Source organism: Triticum aestivum, chromosome 2D (assembly GCF_018294505.1).
Source record: "Triticum aestivum cultivar Chinese Spring chromosome 2D, IWGSC CS RefSeq v2.1, whole genome shotgun sequence".
In the NCBI taxonomy this organism is placed as follows: Eukaryota; Viridiplantae; Streptophyta; class Magnoliopsida; order Poales; family Poaceae; genus Triticum; species Triticum aestivum.
In genome coordinates this window covers 288,660,813-288,682,304 of record NC_057799.1, presented here as the reverse complement: position 1 = coordinate 288,682,304, position 21,492 = coordinate 288,660,813, and the positions used below count along the sequence as shown (strand labels likewise).

At 41.8% G+C, this 21,492-nt stretch overlaps 1 long non-coding RNA gene across 8 annotated transcripts; it reads right to left on the bottom strand.

The window, feature by feature from the left end:
- Nucleotides 1-4,968: 4,968 nt before the first annotated feature.
- On the bottom strand, nucleotides 4,969-12,385 carry LOC123052787 (uncharacterized). 8 transcript variants are annotated; one of them, XR_006425070.1, is made up of 10 exons: nucleotides 11,377-12,385; nucleotides 11,105-11,239; nucleotides 10,555-10,962; nucleotides 10,192-10,278; nucleotides 9,405-9,444; nucleotides 9,142-9,268; nucleotides 8,711-8,867; nucleotides 7,231-7,620; nucleotides 5,682-6,090; nucleotides 4,969-4,983 (listed from the first exon to the last, which is right to left on the bottom strand). It is a non-coding gene; the product is annotated as an uncharacterized lncRNA (long non-coding RNA). The 8 variants fall into 8 exon arrangements; XR_006425069.1 differs by lacking the exon at nucleotides 4,969-4,983 and having other exon boundaries at nucleotides 5,740-6,090; nucleotides 11,377-11,703; nucleotides 11,963-12,382; XR_006425067.1 differs by lacking the exons at nucleotides 4,969-4,983; nucleotides 9,405-9,444 and having other exon boundaries at nucleotides 5,740-6,090; nucleotides 11,377-11,703; nucleotides 12,043-12,384.
- Nucleotides 12,386-21,492: the final 9,107 nt, after the last annotated feature.

The window sequence follows — 21,492 nt, the reverse complement described above, 5'->3', positions numbered from 1 at the left end:
AGGAAGTTATGCCTGTTTTACTGAACAGTGCACAAAACAGATTCCAATCCGAATTCAACTACGAGATTGAGTCTAGATAGATCCGAATTTTGTTTTTTTCTCTCTTTTTTTTCCTCACACTTTTTTTCCTTTTCTTTTTCTGAATTTTTTTTACTTTTTTCTCTCTGTCTCTTTTTTTCTCTCTCTCCCTCTTTCCAAAACAAACTAGATAAGATGCAGATTGGATCAAGCAAAGATGTGAACGATCTGAACTATGATTATGACAATGAACGATGGGTAGCACGTGGTGGAAATTGATGTATGGGTGGTGGACAGCGGAAGGGATAACGATGCAGCGGTGACGTGACTTATGTGAACAGAACTCGAAACTCTAAACGAACTAGACACTAAGACCAGCAACTCGACACGACGATGCAACCGATAATTCAATAATGCAAACAATGAAAAGAAAATTGCAAAGGCTCAGACTGGCTAGGACAAAGGATGAATAGATCTAACTTTTTTTGTGGCTTTTTCTTGGACAATAGGTAAGAAAATAAATCTAATCTAGGGATAACTGGAAATTCTCACCGAGCAACCTGAAAACTGATACCACTTGATAGAGGCGAGGGTATCCCGATCTTTCGATGAGATGATAGCTATCGATTTGGTGGAGCCGACTTTGACGATCCGACTACAAACGTGCACGACGTTGCGCCTTAGCAATCGCTAAACCAATCTCCCGAGGTTACTGACGATGCTGGAAGCACAATCAGCCTGACCACGAAGGTCTGTTCCTGCACGCAATCGAAGAACAAGCAAGAATACGATAATGCAATCTGAATATTGCGAATATAGATGAAGTATTGATAAATGTGGGGATCCGAAAGCGGTCTTGGTCTGGTCGTTGGACACAAACGAAGTACACGAAGTTGCAATGGCTAACTTTTAACTACACAAATCCCAAGGAAAAAGCTACTAGATGGATCTACTTATATAGGAGCAAGGGGTGGCGGCCAAGGAGGTGGGAGGACGTCCCAAGGCAGCCTAAAACCAACCCTAGGTCGTACAAGGCTCATGGGCCCAAGTGGAGGTGATGCAACACCTTTGGACTTGTTGTTTGACTCGGATTCTGCTGCAGCGTCAGATTGTTTCGTCCATATCTCAATGCTCCGGACGAATTTAAAGGTGAATCCAATTGGGTTGGAAAGAGGACGAAATCTACTTTCCAACAAAAAAAGGATCGCCCAATTCGGAGTCCGTATGAAAAAGTTGTTGGCGTTTTGAGTCAGGTATGTCTGTGCAGTCCGAATCTGAATCCAGAACGTGAGAGACTTGGACTCTATCTTCTCTTGGCCCAAAAGTGACGTGAGAGGACTTTTTGAACATAACCTAAACTTCTCCTTTTCCCCTATCTTCATATGTGGATTGTACAAATGTCCCATACACCTGCAATTAGACAAAACACAAAAGTGTGTGAAGTATTTTTGTTCTGGATAACATAAATAGATTATTGAATAGTTTGCACTAGAAATCACCTGATAAATATGCATGTATGCAATATTTTTGGTCATATCCAAGGTAGTCATGTCCTCATCACTCCATGTGAAGATGTCACCCTCAAAACCCAAGTCCTCCAATTCACAAACCTCCAGCGCCTCCCGGAATCCATCCATCATGCCTTGTGATCGGTCAGCCCCGCCCACCTTCTCTATACCGGACAGAATTTCATTGAAGTCTCCAAGGCATAGCCATGGACGATCCTGCTGGTGTTGCTGCTTGAGAAGAAGAAGTGTTCTCCACGTTTCTTTCTTTCTTTCCATAGCCGACTCCCCATAAACCCCTGTCAAGCGCCAAACTGAGACATCCTCCTCCTTCACATCCACATCCACATGCCTCCTTCCATACGAACGGAGAGATACGTCAAGCCCTCTTTGCCAGAACATTGCAACCCCTCGGCTCCTCCCGACTGGGTTCCATGCACACAAGTTAGCAAGCCCTAGCCTCCACCGAAAACTCTCCAACTCCTTCTCTGTGAGTCTAGTCTCCGCCAAGAACAACACATCGGGATCCTCCGCTCTCCCCAACTCGAGGAGAGATCGAACTGCCGGGCCATTCCCGAGTCCCTGGCAGTTCCAACTGATGATTTTCATTGTGTCCGGCGGAGCTGCTCGGGCAGCCCGGCCGATATCTTATTCTCGTCGTTATGACCTGCTTCCTCCTCATTTGCACTGCCTATCAAAACCTTCTCCATTAGCTTCCCTCTCTTAGCATCCTCCTCCTCCCCGGCCTCCTCTTCTACATGGCTTCTCTTCTGACCCACCACAATCCCAAGGCTTAGGCCTGGCTCACTCCTCCTATCTTCCTTCCTGGGCTTACGGTGAAATGTCCCCATTTTCTTTGGGTTTTTGTTACCACCCGTCCCCTTCCTGCCTCCATCTTCAGCAGATACCTTTGCCATCGTTATTTGACCAGTTTTGCTTGCATCTGTTGTGCTTTCCGAGATCGGCACCTGCGCTTCCCCCTTAGACAGAATGTGTTGTCCAAGAAAGGTCAATTCTTCCCCCTGGATCTCGCTAGCACATGCAGCAGGATCCTGTGCAGTAGCCTCATCCATATTCAACTTTTTCGGATTACCTCCACGTGGGGGGTTGTTTGTTAGCAGCTTAATAGGACTCGTCACTTCCTCCTCCCCGTCCTTTCTACCTCCCTTCCCATCGGCCTCCCTAACGCCCTCCTTTCTCCAAGACAAGCTATCGCTCCCACTCCCACTCCCCGTTCTGCCACCCGGTCGGCTGTATCCATAGTGCCGATTTCCTACTGCATTGCCTCCCTTCCCCCTCCAACTGCGGTCCTCCTCGTTTACGAATCGTCTCTTCCCCACATCCGCTCTCAGCCAAGGGCCAAACTGAGGAATCTCACCTTTGCATAGCCTGATAGAGCAGTCCTTTGCCACATGTCCGATGAGGCCACAAGAATAACAAAAGTCAGGCAAGAATTCGTATTCAAAGCGACACCAGAGCCCTTCTTCCTCCTCCTCCATTCCATCAATGCTCATTTTCTTCTTTCTTTTTTGTGGTTCCTTCTCATCCTCATCATCCAAGGTAAAGCCCCTCTTGATTGGTTTCTCTATGTTCATCCTGATCTTCACCCTCAAGAACTTGCCAATTGCCCTACCATCCGTTCCAGCATCCACCTCAACAAAGCGTCCAATGATGTTACCTATTTCCTCCGTGTGGCCTCGTTCATCATACCAAGGGGAAGATTGAAGATTCTTACCCATATGGGAATATCATTGAATGCATAGTCCTCTATTCTTTTGCTTGGATCATATTCCTCCACCACAACAAGATCTTTATCAAACATCCACGGTCCGTCCTCCAGTGCCTTCAGCTTTCCAGATTCCTATTTGAAGATGAACACAAACCTATTATCCCCGGCCTCCTTGCAGTCGATCCCTTTTATCGGACACCAGATCCGCCCCAGGGAGAGGCAGATTGCGTCTGGATGAGCCGGCTTCTCAGACACCACCCTCCCCATCGCCTGAGTGAGAGACCCCTTCCCTTTCTCCTTTCCGCCCAGACGGATCTTGACGCCCTTCCTCTCCTCCTCCGACAACTTGAGGCTCCTCAACATCCCTGCAACTCCCTCCATCTCCCTCCTACCGGCCCAGGCCGCCGCCGTACTCCTCCTAGGGTTTTGGTGTCTTACGACCGTGCGCCCTAGGGAGCACACAGAAGGCTTCTGGTGGAAGGGTTAACGACGAGGCTCGCGTGGATGCGAGAGACGAGCAATCGATCGAGTATTAGGGGTGATGGCATCGATCTCGAACGAGACCCTATGGAGGCAGACCGTGCTCGAACCCTAATCGCCTCCGTGATCGACGGAGCGATACGTAAAACCGTCACTCGAAGGGATGGACCGCCGGGGGCTTCGGTTGACTCTGCCCTCCGCGCGACAATTGGTACATACTACAATTCGGCCTCCAATGTCCGAACACCCCACTTTACTTAATTAAATTACTGAGTTGTAATCTAGTCACCCTCATCTCCTATGATGACTAGTAGAATGCCCGTGCGTTGATATCAAATGGGCGTCTGAGCCTTCCAACGAGAGCATAATATTACTATGTGACGACATAAAAGATAGTGAAATTTGATAAGAAAAAGGCGTCATGTATAGTTTCTAACCATGTCGGTACGTGTGTCCTTCGTCTTTCTCTGTAACGCGCTTTTGATTATTTCTCTTCTATTATTTATCTCCTGGCATAACGGATCTCCTTGTCCAATCGATCTATCCCTATTTGCAACCACCTCCACCTCTCCTTCCTAACGGTGTACTCGTCCCATGTCGCCCGGCTGCATTGGCTCTCATTCCGACACCATCTTGTCCCCACTAACTTGCCCTCGCATATCCTAGATCAATCGTAGCACATCTTACCATTTTTTCAGACACCGGCTCATCATCACTACACCACCAAGTGTCCTCCTCACCCATGGCCCAGCACAGCACAATAAGTAACCTTGGCCACATTCAAGCCAGGTATTAACTACAGGGCACACACACACACACACACACACACAGATACACAGTAGAAAAAAATGTCTAAATTTGATATATTATTTGTGAGCTTATGAACCCCAGTGGCAAGGAAAGATACATAGAAACAACTATGAATTTCAATACCCGGAGAAAGATTTACAAGACAACGGGATGTAAACTCGATAGATTGATAGTAGACTGAGCTCCATGGTTTCTACAACCCAACCCATGTATCCATGCAAGAACAAGTGCTTGGATTCCACAGCCCAATGGCCGCAAGCACGTCATCCATAGTGTATGTTTCCACATTGTTTGTGTCTCTGCTTTATGAGTAATATCACACGCCAGTCTCCAAACTTTCCCAGAACCATCAAAATAAATATTCTCCAAAACATCATATTTGGTAGCTCTAATAATGTTGACGTGCAAATGCTGGCCCGGCCCCAGCTCGCCCCTCCATCACTGCAAATAAGTATAGTATGCCCCATGGAGAGAAATATAACCAATATAACTTGTTGCATCTTCCCAAAAAATATATAACTTGTTGCATACAATAATGAATTGTGTCAAGTTTCAAGAGCATGTGGTCTCCTCAAATGCAATATATAACAACAAAGCAAAAATTCGAAGCAAATGATAAATTCATTTTCTTCAAACAATGGCATCGATTGAAATGCCCCTAATGAGTAATCATCAGACCTGTCAGCTAAGTCAGCTACCATGAGGAGTAATTTCTTTTACTGATATGTAGTATAAAACTAAGCAAAACTGTAATATTTTGGGAATTACTTCTCGATACTATTTAACACATAAGTTTCAAGTTTCCGACTTAATATTTAAAACAACATCGGCACTAAGTTATTTTTAAGTTTGATTGAAGGTTCGCCCAAAGCATTACATTCCATGGACTGGAAAGAATACATGTTTTCAAGACCAATTACTTGAATTAACTTGCGATGCTGCTCGGTGTATCAGAAAATTCAGGAAGAATGAGGTGTTTAAAAAATAGATTTAAGAAAGTGGTGAGCAATCAAAGCTCAGTCTTAGCCATTGATAGCAGATTGATATGATCCAAGGTGAGAGGACCTTTAAGTGTACATAGCTCAAGAATTAGCATATGACCTTATGTGATGATTAGTAGTATCATAGAATTGACTCACATGGACAACAACATATATACAACTTCAATGGCATCCAGATCATATTTCACGGCACCCCTTCCAGCAAGAAGAATGAACTGCAGTTTAATATAACCAGATAGATACCACACATAGATGTATATAACTCAGTTAATTTTACAAAGGTAAAGTTTCATAAAGCAAATGAGAGACATTTTTACCAAAGAGAATCAATCAGCTTAAATACATTGTGTAATATGTTGCTGGAGGAGGAAGACCCAATAAACCTTATTCCAACAACACCAACATGTCCTCGCCTTTGCCCTTGTTCTCCTAGCGCGACATCGTGGTCGATGATGGCTCCAGCCGCAACATGACATCCCCTCAGCAATCCATCATGGTCCGTTATGCTGGGCACATGCCTACACTTCTTGTCGTCCACGCCCCAATGCTGAATCACAAGTTTACAACAGAATAAAATGTTTGCATTACCTCTTGTTTCTGAAACATGCAGAGTTCTTTCTATTAAGCAAAGTAGATTAGTAGCAGACACAATTCTAACTAAAAAGGTTGTACATGGTCATCGTGCATACTGCATGTATCCAATAAGTTTAACTAATGGGCAACATTTTATGAGGAAACAAAGGCTTTTCCTATCAACATGTTAGCAAATGTTCATACAGTGCTCCAAAAAATGTCAATGGCAGATCTACACAGCATTTTGGGGTGAAAAAAAACAAAATAGATTAAGAACATGCGTCTATGTTACTATTCATAAAGAATTTATAAATTTGGCAAAAAATTGGAACCACGATAAAAAGAACAGGTGCATTATGCATTTCAATTTTTACAAGAAAATATATCATCAAAGAAGATGAAAGCAGAGACCATTTTTATACAATATAACCGATGGTACAGAACCATCGACCATAAAACATTTGCATATCACAACTCTCAGCTCAATAAAATTCATGTTAGAACTGTAAGCATGTTTTTGTTACACTATATACATGTCAATATTTCAAGCAACTCGTTCCTTTTCTTTGTTTTCTAATAAGCACAAAGCATGAACTCTAAACCTCTCCTTTTGTGAAGAGAAGCATCCACAAAGCTCGGGAGGTATATACATTGTTGTTGCGGCATAATATCAGTCTGTACTCTGTACTAACATAATAAAAAATCTCACCCACAGTGTCATGTCATCAGCGACAACGGCTTTTCCTTCAACGTTGCAGGCTTGTGCTCATTGCAAATCCATAATATAGCAAGCAATTGAAACACTCCATGAATAGCTTCCAAATCCATAATTTCGATGGAAAAAAAGGGGAACAAAAAGCTACAAAATTTACCATCTCTACCTATTGCAAGGTGCACAGGTACTGCAGGGCATATATAGATTATTGTAATAAATTTGTACTCTCCATGTATTAGTTTGTTTCTTGCATCAGATTGATAAACGAACAGGGTTGCAGTGGTGCGTCAATAAGAATCATTATATAGGACACAATGACACACACAACAACACTTAAATCACGACACATAAAATTCAGGGATATGCATACGAAAAAAAAAAGAAAATCAGGGTGCATACCGGCACCTCCCAGGCTCAAATAAATCAGGGTGCATACCGGCACCTCCACAAGCGCGTATGCGCAGCCACCGCCCCATCCCCTCTTGCAACTGGTCGACTGACACAGACGCGCAGCCGCCACTCCATCCCCTCTCACGAACGCTCTCTCTATCACGGCCACCGCTCGGGTTGATGTTGTCGGAGCCATGTCTTGATCTCGCCGGTCCATGGCAACTTGTTTCTCTCGAGAACCGCCTTAAATTCATAGTACAAGAAAACAATCTCTGGAGCTCTAAGTGGGTTGTGAAGTCCATGCTTAATAGGCCCATGTAGGTGTCTTTCCATTGCACGCGCCACTATAGACCCATGTAGCCCTTCTGCGTCGTGCCGCCACGTGGGTGGGGTATGATTCTTGTTGTATCCAAAGAAGAAGTGTCAGTGTTTGATCTACGGAATAAAGCAGTGAGCTACATGAAGAGTTGATGACCTGTTATAAAGCATGACATAGTTTTTTCCTGGTACTTAATTCTTAAGTATTATAGTGTCTCTAAGTTGCATTTTCGCTTTGTCAATCAACAACTACTTTTGCTTATCTCTATCAATGGCTTCATTTGACAACCATAAACAACAACCATAATTTAGTCGAAATATATGCATGACAAAGATCAGAAAAATAAGTGACAACACAACGTACAACTAAGGAAAATAAGCTATGAGTGTATCAATTCCCGTAGTATCTCTCGATATACAAGCAACATTGCTGGTCTTTGATTATTAGGTTATAAACATCTTTGTATTCGCCAAAAGATGATCATGATATTTTTACAATGGCTCAAAGTGCTGCCCGATTGAGTGATGGCCGAGCTCCAGTGACGCGCCTCACCAACACCAGCGCCTAGACCAACACCTAACCTCAATGTGCCAGTTGTCAGCAAAACCCTCTCCCTCCTCTGCAAATTCCGCAGCAACACTGACAACCAATTGTTTAGATACCGGATCAAGAAGTACGGCTGGTCTCCATCATCTTGTTGCTTGGCTCGTCTACGATGCTGCTGGCGGGACAGCGGCAACCATTTCAGATTCAGCACCGACAAACTCATCTTGGTGCAGACAACTATCATGCATGATAGTGAATATTCACACTAAATTGAAATCTGAGTAATCACGTATGTATAGAGTATAGTGGTGGGAACGAAGTGCAATCCTTCTTTGCGTCAATAGTCACCATGTAGAAGAAGACCAAGCCGAATTATATATATACAGTCTGCAATGTAAGCAGTACATTCTTGACCTAATTTAGGAACACTAAATAACAGGAAATATTTCACAATTAGTTATAGACTTCGTCTATGGTTCTTCTGAGTTAAATCCCCTTTATAGGAATTTCTAGTGGAGTCCATCTCACTGAGATCTGCCAAGGCCGTATGGGGCACAAGACGCGATGCAGACTTGACCGTGCGTACACGGGAGTAGGGAATACGTCGAGGGCGCGGCGGCGTACCTGTCTTGTTGGCGCGGCTGCAGATGGAGACGGCGGCCAGCGCGTGGTGCTCCGGGAAGACGACCTTCTACGTAATCCAATTCATCGTCACCATGCCATCATCGTGCGCACAGGCACCAGTGTCATCGTGGAGATAGTAGATAAAATACACCTTCAACTGTAGAATTGTTATAGAGGCGTCACAACTATGCTACTACTGCACAAATCTATGACAAATTTTGAAATTAAATTATCACATCTAAACTCAAAACATCGGGGCATCCTTAATTCATACATTCAGAGCAATGCAAACCTCCTAATCGAACATGCTGGACCTATGAGCTAGAAACTTTTAAAAAAATTGTAAAGAAATAGCAGATTCATGAACCATACATGACCTGATTAAGCCCTAGTAAGGATAAATCAGTGTCTATATGAATGAAACCATGTACCTTTTATCTCTGTGTCTTCTACGTAATCCAATTCATATGATACCCTTGGTTTTCCTGAACTTGATGGGTAACAAACAGTCTTCAAATATCCCGAGGGAAGAAAATTATCTGAAAGCTGCACTCTAACCTGCAACAATAACGGGAGAAAATTATAATACACATTGGCTAGCAAAAATGATTACCATGATCTTAAATAAGCAAATAGAGCAGTATTGTTCCCAAAAAGGAAAATGACAGAGTACAGCAAAACTGGAAGTACCAACCATCATATCTTGAAATATGTTGTTTACTTCATCGACGGATCTAACAAAACTGAATTAAGTTAGAAACCTGATCAGGTGCAAGCTTGCAGTATGGAAGTAGATCGATCATGGGTACAAGAAAGGAATTGAATTCAATATTGAATAATCTCCTCATTCATCTCTGGTGCTTTTGCAAGAACGGAATTAAATTCAATATCAGAGAGTAGATCTCTTGTTTTAAGCTTGACTTGATTATAAGTTAACTAAATTCTGCAAAAAATAATGCTCGCGTTCTAAAATTTGAGTCATCTAGCAAAACGCAGTTCAATCTATAAAGTTGTTGGTGCAGGCATCCACTCTGCCTCTAAACCTCCATGTCTCTTTCTGTCATGGATCATATTTTTGCAGAATTTAGTTAGAACCATCAAGTGAGTTTTATTTAACTCACAAGCTTATATGCACCTAGAACTTTAAGTTATACTCAAATCTCTACAGAAAGGTGAAAAACCATGCAGGAACTAAGAACAGATCATGAACTTCTAACAAAATCTCAAAACTGGCACATGAGGGGACATATCCTAATATTGAACGTAAGTCGGCATGAAGATGTCCCAAGATACAAACTTCGTGTAATTTATCGTGAAAATTGTCCCTGATACAATCTAAAGTCCAAATTTTCATCAATCTTTATTACCTAAAAAAACTTTTGTTTTCTTTGATTAAACATGCATACCAGACCTCTCCAACAAGATGCACCCCTCCAAAATGCTTTATGAAGCTGACGGATATAGAAAGCATGTAGCCATACCTATTCTTGTGCATGTCTTCAGAGCTTGAGAAAAATGAGGTACCAGCATCTTTCCAATAGTTTGCTGACTGCTAATCACCTTGCAGGCTGAACAAACACGATGGTCAAAGTTCTAATTAATTCAAACACAAACAGCATAAAAAAACTGAGATAGAAGCCACTACACACATACTATTCTGAATCTGACAATCAATTGAATTGACACATTTCTATTTGTACACTTATAGACATCTCAAATATCACAAATTACAGTTCAGATTTTGTTCACACCAGATTTTATTCACATACTCTAGTAATTACTGGTAGTGAAAAATGGTTTACAAATAGAGCGTGGTGTGATCTTCAAAAAAAAAGGAATAGAACCTGGTGTGTTGTTGCTTCAGCATCGCGTTACTACAACGGGAAGCCATCGGCCTCCTTCCCGCAAGCTCCGAGAAACCGCATTTCCGCTGTCAGGGTGCCGGCGTCTTCTTCAACATGATAGCCTCCCTCCCTCTGCTTCTTGCTGTCTCCAGTTGTGCCAGCATCAAAGAACCATCCACCCCTAGCATCGACGAGTGCGTTGAATGGGCGACAGCAGAGTGAGAGTTGGGCCTGAAGATGCTGTCACATGCCTTGCTGATCATTTGACCTGTCAGGCACCAGTGCGACGGATATGATCGGCGGTCACGCCATCCCCGGATGCACAGTTCCTCCGCTCCTTCCCTGCCATAACCCAGAGCCCTCCGACATGCCCCACCACGACTCAGAGCCCTGCTCCATGCTCCGCTCCTTAGCAATTTGTAAATCAAAGAAGGCAAAAACGAACCACTCATATAAATTTTGCTGTGAAGTTGCTTCTACACGTGAACAAGAAAAAGGGGTACCAGAAACTACAATTAGGCAAAACTTGTAAACCTTCTTAGTCTCATACCTGAAGCTACAAGGCCGTTGTGGCACCTGTCAGACAGTAGAGCAATAAATAGGATCGGCGATCGCGCCATTCCCGGATGCACAGTTCCTCCGCTCCTTCCCCGCCACAATACAGAGCCCTCCTCATGCTCCACTCCTTAGCAAAATCAAAGAAGGCAAAACAAACCACACATATAAATTTTGATGTGAAGTTGCTTGTACACGTGAACATAAGAAAAAGGGGTACCATAAACTACAATTAGGCAAAAAATGTGAGCCTTCTTAATCTCATACCTGAAGCTACAAGGCTGTTGTTGTCATCAACCATTGCTGCTGTATGTGCGTATATTGGTATTCAACCTCAATTTCTCACCAATACATTGACCATACACCAATAAAGTAGGTAGAGATTCTTGTTACCGTGATAGAAGAAACACTATGAAATGCATCATACATAAGCAAATTCAGGAAAGGTGTCGCATCCAGACCTACTACATCAGAAGCATCCTTGTCGTTGACCCTGTTTGGTTGACGTGATCATGAGGACCAGGGTTCAGGGCGGTTGACACATGGTACGCCGCCTCCGACTTAGGAGGTATAGACGCGGGCATCAGGCTCCATCTGCTCAATCATAATTAGCAAGTTTCAACCTACAATCATGTACACTTTTCACTTACTCCACTGCAACCTATACTCCATAAGAGACAGGCACTTACCAGCCACAACATCAATACAAGGGAAACATGCAAGTGAAACTTGGAAAGTATAAACATGGATTTATTGAGCACATTACAGGTTCCCGGACTATAGGATGGTATAGCTGCAAATTATAGATTCCATTCGGTCGTGTATTCCATTCAGCAACATCTCTGAACCTTACCAGTCAATCTGTCTGAACTGCAATCCTCTCTCCTCTCTGTACTATCTTTTTTTCATCTCTGAAGATTGCACAGCACATACCAGTAGCAGCATCGAGGTCACCACGAGGCAGCCGCTGCTCCTTCCCATCATCCATCGACTCCATCTTCCTCGGGTTCACGGGCTCGAGCGGGATGCCGGCGATGGCCAGAGGGGCGGCGGCGCGCATGCCGGCAGGGGGAAGGGAGAAAAGGGGCGGCGGCGCGCCCTCCTGGAGGAGGGAGGAGCAGGGGCGGTGGCATGTGCGCCGGGAGGAGGTCGGGAGTGTGTGGGAGGGGCGCGCATAGGCGGCATGGGTGGCCGGGAGCGAGGGAGGAGGTGGGGGTGGGGCGGCGCCGGGATCCAGGGAGGTTTGGGCTCGGGCGGCGCCGGGAGTGAGGGAGAAGATGGGGGCGGGGCGGCGCCGGGAGTGGGGGAGAAGGTGGGGGCGGGGCAGGAGGAATCGCTCGTACCTGCCCTAGCCCCTAGCATCCGTTTTTTTTTCATTGGTTAATTTTCGTAGATTTTTTTACATCAGTTTTTCTATCTATGGACCGGAGGTTTGCACCCTCGTCCCATCGCAATGTTTTTTTTTGCGCTCGTCGGTTCAGGGGAGGTGGAAGGGAGGACGAAAATAAACCGTGGTAGGTGGGACGAAAATTAACCGATGGAGACTACCAACTGCTCTATTAGGAGTAGAGATTGACAACAAGGAACGCCACGTAGACAAAATTGCTGAGTTGTCATCTAATCACCCTCATCAAGTTTTTATGATGATATATTTGGTCATTATGGACTGAAATAAGGTAGTATGCAACATTCACATCTTTGTGGCCTTTCTATGAAATCAAGTAACGATCTTTTGGCTCCGAATTGTCATGAGATTATAGGGTTTGAGCCCTTCTACACCCTTCATGATTAATTTGTGAATTTTGGTCATGGATCTATGACTAATTAAACCGCGGTCACTAATTTTTGTCATAAATGAGCATTTTTCTTGTAGTGGTAATGCAATAAAAACGATGACATGATGTAGACAAGATCTATTCATGTAGGAATAGACCCCATCTTTTTATCCTTAATAGCAACAATACATACGTGTCATGTCCCCTTCTGTCACCGGGATTGAGCACCGTAAGATTGAACCCATCACAAAGCACCTCTTCCCATGGCAAAAAAACTGATCTAGTTAACCTAACTAAACCAAAGATTCGAAGAAGAAATACGAGGCTATAAGAAATCGTGCATATAAGGGATCAGAACTCAAATAACTTTCATGAATAAAATAGATCTGATCATAAACTCAAAGTTCATCGGATCCCAACAAACACACTGCAAAAAGAGTTACATCAAATAGATCTCCAAGAGACCATTGTATTGAGAATCAAAAGTGAGAGAGGAAGCCATCTAGCTACTGGCTACGGACCCGTAGGTCTACAATGAACTACTCACGCATCATCGGAGAGGCACCAATGACGATGATGAACCCCTCCGTGATGGTGTCTAGATTGGATCTTGTGGTTCTGGAACTTGCGGTGGCTGGATTGTATTTCGTCGACTCCCCTAGGGTTTTTGGTTTTTCGGGGTATTTATAGAGCAAAGAGGCGGCGTGGGAGGCGGTCGAGGTGGGCACAACCCACCAGGGCGCGCCCCTAGGCGCGCCCATGTGGGTTGTGTTCCCCTCGGAGGCCCCCTCTAGTACTTCTTCGGCCCAACAGGTGTCTTCTGGTCCAGGAAAATTCTCCAAATAGTTCCGCTGCATCTGGACTCCGTTTGATATTGATTTTCTGCGAAGTAAAAAACAAGCAAAAAACAACAACTGGCACTGGGCACTATGTCAATAGGTTAGTCCCCAAAAATGATATAAAGTTGCTATAAAATGATTGTAAAACATCCAAGAATGATAATATAATAGCATGGAACAAGCAAAATTTATAGATACGTTGGAGACGTATCCGGTATGTACTAGTAGCTATGTGTATGATCTCTCTCTCTCTCTCTCTCGAGTTCTTGATTTGGCACGATCTTGATGTACCGCGAGCTTTGTCAATATATTTGGATCTTATGGTGTTCTTCCCTCTCTACCTTCTTGTGATGAATTGAGTCTTGCTCTTTGAGGTTTCGTTATGTTGGATTGAATATTGGAGAACACTTGATGTATGTCTTGCATATGGATACCAGTGGTGACAAAGGGGTGTTATATTGATTCACTTGTTTTATGTTTCGGCACTCAACTCACAGATTCCTGAGGTGACATTGGGGTAATCTATGCATAGGTTTTGATGCACCTTTTTGTCCTATGTTCTCCGATAGAAACTTTGTAGTGATTCTTTGTTGCACGTTGAGGGATTGTTATATGATCCAATTATGTTATCAATGTTGAGAGATTTTGCACAAGTGAAAGTATGAACCCTAGGCCTTGTTTTCAAGCATTGCAATTAGGGTTGCAATAAAGCTCGAGGCTCGCGAGCCGCTCGAGATCGATTCGTTTTTTAGCTCGACTCGAGATCGACTCGAAAAGAAATGAGCTGACCTTGAACACTTTATGTAGCTCGACCGAGAAATGAGCCGATCTTGAGCCAATACTGGCTCGCTCGATTTTAGCTCGATAGCTCGACATAATACCATTATGTTAAATAATCATGCCATGTATTAAATGGAAATAATATAATTTGTTACCATATATGATGTGCATGACTTTTCTGCATTTTATTTACCAGCAAACATGGAAGCTTAATTAAGTGCAGAGAAGATTTATGCCTAATTATGGTACGTGGTCATCTATGTGTTAAATATCCTCTTATTTTTGGCAAAATTTCTCAGCATATGCACTTTTGTTTTCTTGTTTTTGTCCATGAAGACCACCATATATTGCTAGTTTGCCCAAGAGACCAAGATATGATCTCCCGAGCATGACGAGATTGCCATAAAAAGTTGTGTCGTGTTGTGTGCTTATCTAGTTGGAATAATCACCACAAATTTATAATTTTTACCATCTTATTTAGCTCGAAACTAGCTCAAGATCGACTCAAGATTGTTACAAGCTGAGCATGAGTCATGTTCTACGGCTCGATCTTGAGATTCACTCAGTTTGAGCTCACTCGAATTTTAATATGAGTTGAGCTAAGCTAGCTCCAACTCGCTCGAACCCGACTCGTTTGCAGCCCTAATTGCAATACTCTATCATCCTCAGTCTAGTGGTCAAGTTGAACTTAGCAAGAGAGAAATAAAATTAAATTTTACGAAAAACTGTCAATAGGTCCCGAAAGAATTGGTCTAAGAAATTCGATGACGCACTTTGGGATTACAGAACAGCTTATAAAAATCCCATGGGTATGTCTCCCTATAAAATGGTTTATGGAAAAGCTTGTCATTTGCCTCTTGAGTTAGAAGATAAAGCATATTGGGCAATTAAAGAACTCAACTATAATTTCAAACTTGCCGGTGAAAAGAGGTTATTTGATATTAGCTCACTAGATGAATGAAGAACCCAAGCTTATGAAAATGCCAAATTATGTAAAGAAAAAGTTAAGAGATGGCATGATAAAAGAATCCAAAAGCGTGAGTTCAAAGTGGGTGAATATGTCCTTTTGTACAACTCTCATTTTAGATTCTTTGCAGGAAAATTTCTCTCCAAATGGGAAGGGCTATGTTATCGAAGAAGTTTATCGCTCTGGAGCTGTCAAAATAAATAATGCCGAAGGTACTAACCCGAAGGTTGTCAATGGGCAAAGAATCAAACACTATATCTCAGGTACACCTATTAATGTTGAAAGCAATATTATTCAAACCATGACACCGTAGGAACACATAAAAGAAACCTTCCGAAACACTCCAGAACCGTGAAAAAGAGGAGTTACGTGATACGAAGAGGGTGCTTGATTGATGAAGATTGAATCCAAGAGAGAAGAGCCCGAAGATACCATCAAGAGGGACAAGAGCAAGGAACCTACTGGAGATCAAGCTCCAGCAGTAGAGCAGACCTTGCACCGGAGGAAGAAGAAGAAGAAGATATCCTTCAACTATGAACATCTCACTCCTACTGAGGTTGAAGACTTTAGGATCATTGAAACGGTTCATGTTCAAAACAAATATCTCACCTATGAAAATATTTTATTGCAAGAGCACATCATTGCCCTTCGGAGCGTCATCCGAAGATTGGAGTATCTTTTGAGCCTGAAGGACAAACCCGCTACTACCTCATCACCACCACCACCTTCTTCATCACCAAAGGAGACTTGAGTATCGGGTATGGGCACTCCCCTTGGGTTGTGCCAAGCTTGGGGGAGGTGCCCCGGTATCGTATCACCGTCACAATCTTTTGCCTTTACTTATCTTAGTTCGATCCTTAGTTATCTTTTGCTTTAGTTGAATAAAAATTTAGTTTGATCTTTCTTCTAGTGTTTGCTTAGTGATCTATCTATCCTTGTAGACATGTGCAAGATATATAATAAAGTTTAGTTTTAGTTTTGCTTTCTTTACTTTCATGTTCCAATAAAAAGAAAGGAAAATAAATGAAAAAGATCGTACGCTAATCTTATGGTAAGTGATGACATCACATAAGGAAGAGTATAAGTAGTAAAATTTATTGGAGATGTACAAACATAGCATTGGTCAATGATGCAATTCATTAAAGAATTAACAAGGTAAGAGAAGATTCACATGCAAATACACTATCTTGGACATCTTTTATGATTGTGAGCCCCCATCAAAATATTATATGCCAAAATTGTTGACGTTGGACAAGGAAGACAATGTAATGATTTATGTTTGTTCATATTCACATAGAAGTTATATTGTCATAGATCCTTTAACATGTGGTGCTTGCCTCCTATCATTGCTAGCCAAAAATTCCGCACTAAGTAGAGATACTACTTGTGCATCCAAAAACCCTTAAACCCAAATCTTCCTTTGAGAGTCCACCATGCCTACTTATGGATTGAGTAAGATCCTTCAAGTAAGTTGTCATCGGTGCAATATGGCAATGAAAATTGATTCTAAATGTGTTAGATCATTTAGTGTAAGAGAAAATTGAGCGTTGTACGAACTTGTGATGGCAAAATAATAAAGGCGACAGACTCCATAATAAAGGTTGCTATCAAAGGGGCAATATAATGTGACGTTCTTTTGCACTAAGAGAGTGAGCATACAACCAAAAAGCGCATGACAACCTCTGCTTCACTTTGCTAAGGGCCTATCTTTAACTTTTATGTATTTACTTTTATGGAAGAGTCAAAGTATTCTTCCCTATTCCTTTTTATTTTCTCCTTTGCAACCATCATGTGGTGAGGAAAGATCTAGGCACATATATCCAATTGAATATGGGTGGACATGGGTTATTATTGTTAACATCATCCTTGAGGTGAATGCGTTGGGAGGCGAAACTATAAGCCCCTATCTTCCTATGTGTCTGGTTGAAACTTTTTGCTCATGGGTACGCAGTGAGTGTTAGCAATCATAGAAGACTATATGCTGGTTGAGTATGTGGACATGCCAAAAGGCTCCGATACTTGACCCTTCCTGAAAAGATGATGAATTGTAGTTGCAAAGTTGACTGAGAACATAGTTTTTTGGTTTTCAATAGAGTTTATGCTTTATACTTCGATGTTGTGATGAATTGTTACACTTGTTCACGAGAAGCTTATGATAAAAGTTATGTGAAAGTTCTATGATAAAGTTTGTTGTTGTTATAATAATATACATGATGCTTATATGTCTTTATTTTGTTTTTATCGACACCTCTCTCTCTCTCTCTAAGCATGTGGACATGTTTTTCGATTTTGGTTTTCGCTTGAGGACAAGCGAGGTCTAATCTTGGGGGAGTTGAAACGTACATTTTGCATCATGTTTACCTACTGTTATTTACTATGTTTTATTGCAAAATAATGCTTTTTGAAGTAATTCTAATGCCTTTTCTCTCATAATATGCAAGGTCTACACAAAGAGGGAGAATGTCGGCAGCTGGAATTCTGGCCTTGGAAAAGTTATGCCAGAGTTACCGATTCCGCACATCTCCAAATGAGCTGAAAATTTACGAAGAATTATTTTGGAATATATGAGGAATATTGGAGCAAATAACCACCAGAGGGGGCCACCAGGTGAGCACAACCCACCTGGGTGCGCCAGGGAGCCCAGGCACGCCCTGGTGCGTTGTGCCCTCCTCGGCCCACCTCTGGTGCCCCTATTCTGGTATATAAGTCATTTTGAACTAGAAAAAATAAGGAGAGGGCTTTCGGGACGAAGAGCCGCCGTCTCGAGGCGGAACTTGGGCAGGAGCACTTTTGCCCTCTAGCGGAGCGATTCCGCTGGGGGAACTTCCCTCCCGGAGGGCGAAATCATCGTCATCATCATCACCAACAACTCTCCCATCTTGGGGAGGGAATTCTTCATCAACATCTTCAACAACACCATCTCCTCTCAAACCCTAGTTCATCTCTTGTGTTCAATCTTTGCACTGGAACCTTAGATTGGTGCGTGTGGGTAACTAGTAGTGTTGATTACATCTTGTAGTCGATTACTATATGGTTTATTTGGTGGAATATTATATGTTCAGATCCATTATGCTATTTAATACCCCTCTGATCTTGAGTATGATTATCATTTGTGAGTAGTTACTTTTGTTCTTGAGGTCACGGGAGAAATCTTGTTGCAAGTAATCATGTGAACTTGATATGTGTTCGATATTTTGACGGTATGCATGTTGTGATTCCCTTAGTGGTATCATGTGAACATCGACGACATGACACTTCACCATACTTGGTCCTAAGAGAATGCATTATGGAGTAGTTATTAGATGATGGGTTGCTAGAGTGACAGAAGCTTAAACCCTAGTTTATGCGCTATTCCGCAAGGGACCGATTTGGATCCAAAAGTTTAATGCAAAGGTTAGATATTATCTTAATACTTTTCTCGTAGTTGCGGATGCTTTCGAGGGGGTTAATCATAAGTAGGAGGCTTGTTCAATTAATAACATCACCTAAGCACCGGTCGACCCACATATCAAATTATCAAAGTATTGAACACAAATCGAACCAACATGATAAAAGTGACTAGATGAAATTCCCGTGTACCCTCAAGAACGCTTTGCCTATTATAAGAGACCGTTTTGTCCTGTCTTTGCCACAAAAGGATTGGGCTACCTTTCTGTACCTTATCTACTGTTACCGTTACTTGCTCGTTACAAAATATCTTGCTATCAAACTATCTATTACCAACAATTTCAGTGCTTGCAGTAAACTACCTTGCTGAAAACCACTTGTCGCTTCCTTCTGCTCCTCGTTGGGTTCGACACTCTTACTTGTCGAAAGGACTATGATTGATCCCCTATACCTGTGGGTCATCAAGACTCTTTTCTGGCGCCATTGCCGGGGAGTGAAGCGCTCTTGGTAAGTGGAAATCGGTAAGGAAAAATTATTACTACGTGCTGAAATTTATTGTCACTTGTTACTATGGAAAACAATCCTTTAGGGGTTTGTTCGGGGTATCTTCACCTTGACCGGAACCACAATTAGTTATCCCTCAACCTACTGCACCTATTGAAAATATTGGTTATGAAATTCCTTCGGGTATGATATAACAACTGCTAGCTAATCCTTATGCAGGAGATGGAACCGGACATCTTGATATGCACTTGATATATGTAGATGAAATTTGTGGATTATTTAAGCTTGCAGGTTTACCTAGAGATGAAGCTAAGAAGAAGGTTTTCCCTTTATCTTTGAAGGGAAAGGCATTGACATGGTATAGGTTATGCGATGATATTGGATCTTGGAATTGGAATTTCACCAAAAAAAATTATCCTATGCACCTAGTTCATTGTGATCGGATATATATATATATATATATATATATATATATATATATATATATATATATATATATATATATTGGCCTCGTGAAGGAGAAAGTATCCCTCTAGCTTGGGGGAGGCTTAAGTCAATGTTATATTCATGCCCCAATCATGAGCTCTCGAGGGAAATTATTGTTCAGAATTTTTATGCTCGGCTTTCTCGTGATGATCAATCCATGCTCAGTACTTCTTGTACTAGTTCTATTATGAAGAAGACTATTGAATTCAGGTGGGATCTTTTAGAAAGAATTAAATGCAACTCTGAAGATTGGGAACTCGAGAAGGTAAAGAGTCAGGTATTCAACTTAAGTTTGATTGTGTTAAATCTTTTATGAATAACAATGATTTTCATAAGTTTAGCACTAAATATGGACTTGACTTTGAGATAGTAGCCTCTTTTTGTGAATCATTTTCTACTCATGTTGATCTCCCGAAGGAGAAGTGGTTTAAATATCATCCACCTATTAAAGAAGAAATAAAAGAACCGGTAGTAGCTAAGGAAGAAACTATTATTTACAATGTTGATCCAGTTGTTCCTACTTCTTATATTGAAAACCCACCTTTCCCTGTTAGGATAAAGGAACATGCTAAGGTTTCAACTATGGTCCGCAAAAGTAATATTAGAGCGCCTAAACCTTCGGAACAAATCAAAGTAGAACCTAGTGTTGTTATGGTTAAAGATCTCTTAGTAGAAAATATAGATGGGCATGTTATTTACTTCTGTGATGAAGCTGCTAGAATTGCTAAACCAGATGAGAAAGATAAACATAGACCTGTTGTTGGCATGCTTGTTGTCTTAGTCAAAATAGGAGATCACTGTTATCATGGTTTTTGTGACTTAGGTGCTAGTGTGAGTGCTATTCCTTTTACCTTATATCAAGAAATTATGAATGATATAGCACCCGCTGAAATAGAAGACATAGATGTTACAATTAAACTTGCTAATAGAGACACCATCGCACCACTTGGGATTGTTAGAGATGTTGAAGTCTTGTGTGGAAAATAAAACATCCTACAGATTTTTTTGTTCTTGGTTCCCCACAAGATGAATTTTGTCCAATTATCTTTGGTAGACCTTTCTTGAACATTGTCAATGCTACTATAGATTGTCAGTGTTAGCTTTGGTGATGAGTCTCATGAATTTAATTTTTCCAAGTTTAATAGAAAACATCATAATAAAGAGGGATGAAATAATTGGTCTTGCTTCTATTGTCGTGCCTCCTACTGATCCACTAGAACAATATTTGCTAGACCATGAAAATGGTATGCATATGCATGAAAGAAATGAGATAGATAAAATTTTCTTTGAACAACGACCTCTGCTTAAACACAATTTGCCTATTGAAACTCTAGGAGGTCCTCCTCCACCTAAAGGTGATCCTGTGTTTGAATTGAAACAATTGCTAGACACTTTGAAATATGCTTATCTTGATGAGAAAAAGATATATCCTGTTATTATTAGTGCTAACCTTTCAGAACATGAAGAAGAACGATTATTGAAAATTCCGAAGAAGCATCGAGATGCTATTGGATATACTCTTGATGATATTAAGGGCATTACTCCCACTCTATGTCAGCACAAGATTAATATAGAGCCTAATGCTAAACCTGTTGTTGATCACCAACGACATTTAAATCCTAAAATGAAAGAAGTGGTAAGAACT